General features: G+C 44.3%; 1 long non-coding RNA gene across 1 annotated transcript; it reads left to right on the top strand.

Annotated features, from left to right (window-relative positions):
- Positions 1-2673: 2673 nt before the first annotated feature.
- LOC125758184 (uncharacterized) lies at positions 2674-4063 on the top strand. Its single transcript, XR_007415939.1, has 2 exons — positions 2674-2749; positions 3909-4063. It is a non-coding gene; the product is annotated as an uncharacterized LOC125758184 (long non-coding RNA).
- Positions 4064-5308: the final 1245 nt, after the last annotated feature.

Raw genomic sequence — 5308 nt, 5'->3', positions numbered from 1 at the left:
ACAACACTTGCGAAACGGAGATGCAAATATGTGCTTTCTCGCGTGTGCACATGCGTGCGCAGAAGCAAGATGGAAGGAAAAAGCGGAAGGAAGTGGCTCAAGAACTTCCTTCCGGAAGCTCCGGAACCGGAAGTGGGCGTCGTCGTCGAACAATATAGATGGCGTTACTTAAAAAAGCGGCAGTAGACGTGATGGAGGGGCTTTAGCTTCATGTAGACTCGTGCCCACACGTATGGGAGACCAGCGCTGGATAGGTGGCGCGCCGAAAAAATTCGGCAGATCCCACGCACTGTGGGAATCGATGTAATGCAAAGCAGCCAACAAAGAGCTGCATACATAGCCTTGTTTGTCTTTGAGCCAATTGAAATCATTCATGCCATGGCATCTAGTCCACCATATATCGCACGTTTGCCATGCACGCATGCATGCACAATCTAGTACACACCATGCCAATGAAACGCATATTCTGGTACATACAATGCATGACCTGTCGTTTATGTTCATCACGCACTCGTGTCATGCCATACCAATTTTGGTATATATCCAGTTAACAAAACGGCCGGAAGCGCACCATGACAGTGGCATGTAAATCATACCGTACATGACATGCATAACATGATTCGCATCTTAAGACCTCTCATTTATGTTCGTCCTACAGTCACATCGCGCAATACAAATTTTGGTGTATATCAAACGAGCGAAATGGCCGAGAATGCACTATGAGTATAGCATGTAAATCATGCCATACATGACATGCATATCATGGTTTTTCATGTTACCACCTGTCACGAATGTTCATCACACAGTCACATTGCGCAATACCAGTTTTGGTGTATATCAAGCTAGCGAAACGGCCGCGAATGCACCATGAGCATGGCATGTAAATCATGACATACATGGCATGCATGTCATGGTTTTCATGTTACCACCTGTTATTCGTGCTCTTCATAGAGTCACATCGCGCAATACCAATTTTGGTGCATATCAATCTAGCGAAACGGCCACGAGTGCGCCATGAGCATGGCATGTAAATCATGTAGTACATGTCATGCATGCCATGATTTTTATGTTAGCACCTTTCATTTACGTTCGTCATACAGTTGCTTCGCGTGATCCCAATTTTGGTGTATATCAAGCCAGCGAAACGGCCGCGAATGCACCATGAGCGTTGCATGTAAATCATGACATACATGACATCATGTCACGGTTTTCCTGTTACCACCTATTATTCATGTTCGTCATACAGTCGCGTCGCGCAAGACCAATTTTGATATATATCAAGCTAGGAAAACGGCCGCGAATGTATCATGAGTGTGGCTTGCAAGTCATGTCGTACATTATCTGCATGTCATGATTTCCATGTTACCACCTCTCATTTACGTTCATCATGCAGTCGCGTCGCGCAATACCAATTTTGGTCTATATCAAGCAAGCGAAACGGCCACGAGTGCGCCATGAGCATTGCACGTAAGTCGTACATGTCATGCATGTCATGATTTTTATGTTACCACGTCTCATTTATGTTCGTCATACAGTCGCTGCGCGCAATACCAATTTTGGTGTGTATCAATCTACTGAAACGACCACTAGCGCACCATGAGCGTGGCATGTAAATCAGGTCGTACATGACTTGCATGTCATGATTTTCATGTTACCCCCTCTCACTTACGTTCATCATACGGTCGTGTAGCGCAACTCGATCATGCAAGCGAAACGGCCGCGAATGCACCATGAGCGTGGCATGTAAATCATGACATACATGTCATGGATGTCATGGTTTTCATGCTACCACCTGTTATTCATGTTCTTCATACAGTCACATCGCGCAATACTGATCTTGGTGTATATCAATCTAGCGAAACGACCGCGAGTGCGCCATGAGTGTGGCATGTAAATCATGTCGTACATGACATGCATGTCATGATTTTCATGTTACCACGTGTCAGTTATGTTCGTCATACAGAAATGTCACGTCATACCAGTTTTCGTATATATCCCTTCATTTAAACGGCCGCGAGCGCCCAGAGACCATGTCATGTAAATCATGCTGCACATGACATGCGCGTCATGATTTGCCTGTTAGGACCAGTCATTATGTTCGTCATGAATTCTTGTCACGCCGTACCAATTTTGGTGTACATGAAGTTAACGGAACGGCCGCAAGAGCCTAAGGCCGTGGAATGTAAATGAAGCTGTTCATGACATGCGTGTCATGATTTTCATGATATGAACTGTCATTTATGTTCGTAATAAGGCCATGTTATGACACACCAGTTTTCGTATACATCCGATTAACGAAACGGCCAGGAGAGCACAAAGTCGTAGGCGGCTAGATAGATAGATAGATAGATAGATAGATAGATAGATAGATAGATAGATAGATAGATAGATAGATAGATAGATAGATAGATAGATAGATAGATAGATAGATAGATAGATAGATAGATAGATAGATAGATAGATAGATAGATAGATAGATACGCTCAAAGTCGCAGAAGTTTGCTAAGAAATGCTTCGCATTTAATAGTTAACTCGGCGCACGCTTTGTGTAATCTCGACACGTAAGCCTGCTTACACGGTGTTTGCTTTAGTGTATTTCCGCGACGAGAACGTGAAGGCTATGTTCAACGTGCACCATAAGAACTCAGCCACAAATGACTTGGATTATATGACTCTACAAAGTGGCACCAAGAATAATGGCAAGACGAGCAACAAGCTTACGCCAAGGCCCATGTGCTCCGATTGTTCGGTGAGTTTAGTGCATGGTATTTACTCTTATTTAGTCTTTGTTTGACATTGCCCTTATTTTTTGTATTAAAAACGTGGGACGAAGCAGAAAGATCGGGAAAACAAGTCCCTCGTCCTCCGTCTCTGGTATCTGTTAATGGAGGTTGAATTATTGCACACATATATTGTTGCAGTTTGTTGTTGTGTTTGACTCTATGCACAAAGAAACATAAGCGTAGATCAGGGCTGAAGGACCGGTGCCCTGCTCGTGAGTGTAGTTGAAGTCTCGCAAACCCTTTGTGTACTTTATGCTCAGCGTGTGTGTTGAGCCAATAACGCGTTTATCGATCGCCTCTTAATAAAACGCTCTAGTCGATACGGTGTGTGCGTTGGCGTGCGCACCAATCGGCTTATCAAACTTGTTCAACATAACATCATAAGAACGATATAATTCGTTACAAAATGTGCGTAACATATGTTCATTGGTGCGGTTTATTAATGCTGTTGGCTTAATTGCATAAGCATGTAACGTGCAGCACGTGTTTTAGCCAACTCATTGCAGCCTGACTGCTGTGTTGGGCTTGCAACGATATGGAAACTAGGCTGCCTTGACTACAGTCTGTTATATCTTTCCGCCTGCCTCATCGTGAATCTACCATAGCTTAATTTAATTACTTCATGCCATCTTTAAGTTGACATTTAGTGGCATGCTCTATGCATAATAGTCACCACCATCCCGAAAAAGATAACCATACAGATTTTAAGTGATTATTGATATAGTTTGCAGTAATTCAGTGTTAACCACACAATGTATAAGCTTGGGCGAGTTTGCAGTTCATGCTTGGGTGAATCTCAAAGAACACAGGACGCAAGCATGTAGACAGGATAAGGCACCACTCATTTTTTTTCTTTTGCCCTCTCTTCTAATTTCCTTCCTCGATTGCCGCAAAATTTTGCAGATATGCTGTGTTCTTATACGCAATAAGCCATAGTTGGGTGTGTAATATTTCACTCAGCCTTTCGCAACATTGTGAACATGTGCGGTGAATCACAGGTCTAGATTTTTTATCTAGACCTGTGATTTATCTAGTTAATTTATCTAGACCTGTGATTTATCAAAGTTAATGTTCAATAACGAAGTGTTACAGTTTTTCTGATTTCATGGCTCTGTTTATTTTCAGAATTTTGGAGGCATTTCCTCGAGTGCCGCTGCAGCTGCCCAGAAGAAAGTGACACAAGACATAGTTGCCTTGGCAAAATGGTCGCCGACATCATGAAGGGCCAGCATAAGCATTTGTAGTTTTGATTATGAAAATATATTTGAACGTATGCCTCATTCATCCACTGTGATTATCATTGCATGGGCGCTGCTATATTGCAGGCCTTCTGCATGACGACGGGACACCCATGAAACACTTACTCAAGGCTAATTCTAATAGGGCAAAAAAGGACAATAGGACAAGCGGGCAAAAAACAATGACAAGCTGGGACCAGCTGCAGTGGGGAAACAACTGGGACCAGCTGCAGTGAGGAAACAACTGGGACCAGTTGCAGTGGGGACCCAACTGGGATCAGCTGGGACCAGTTGCAGTGGGGACCCAACTGGTCCCCGCTGGGAATTGTTCCATAAACCATTTGAACTGGGACCAATTGGGACCAGTTGCATTCCCAGTTGCAAATTTTCACCTGGGAGAGGCAAGGGGTAGCTGCGTCAACGTTTTTCTGCCATGGTATGTATGTCCAGCGCACGGTATGTTGCACGCGGACGTTGATCAAGCAAATCACCGTGCTGGCATAGCAAGTATGGTGTCCCGCTGTTATGCTCGAGGGCGCGGGATAGATTCCCGGCCACGGTGGCCGCATTTCGATGGGGTTGAAATACAAAGAACATTCGCGTACTAAGATTTATGTGCACATTTAAGAACACCAAGTGGTCAAAATTAATCCTGATTCCCACTATACGGCGTGCCTCGTTATCATACCTTGTTTGCCACGTAAAACGCCAGCAATTGTCGATGCTGATCAAACACGTTTATTCTAAGTAGACACACGAAACGAAAAAACTAACACAGTGCGTTAGGCGAATTAAACGGCAAGTAAATATCCAAGACATTTGACCCTTTTCTAGCGAGGCATATTTTGCGATGTCACTTATTCGCCGCGGCAGCCAACGCACGAAGAAGCTTTACCGCATCGGCTGACTCCAGAAAGCTACGCTTCGAGTAGTACCACTGCGTTGTTCATGACAACAACTCTGTCTGTAGCACAAGTGAAGTTCAACGGAGGCATCCGCGTGCGTATTGCAGTTCAGCGGCTTCGGCGAAAGAGCCCCCGTACGCATTTCGTAGACAGACAGCTTTCCTTCCGCTTAGCTGTTTGCAAATAATGTAGACTACCTGCCTATCGTATCATATTCACTGCACGCGGTGGCATCAGAAGGAGCTTGGTGGTGGTCAGATGAAAACATTATTACATATGCCGCATGCTGCATAATATGTACGTTTCATTTACGACAAAACACCGCTTAAATTCTGCTCGTTGGCCCCTGTTTCCACTGGTGGCCCTCACTATCGAATAAATC

This window comes from Rhipicephalus sanguineus, chromosome 4, assembly GCF_013339695.2.
Source record: "Rhipicephalus sanguineus isolate Rsan-2018 chromosome 4, BIME_Rsan_1.4, whole genome shotgun sequence".
NCBI lineage: Eukaryota > Metazoa > Arthropoda > Arachnida > Ixodida > Ixodidae > Rhipicephalus > Rhipicephalus sanguineus.
Note: the sequence above shows the minus strand (reverse complement) of the source record. Positions and strands in the feature narration are given on the sequence as shown.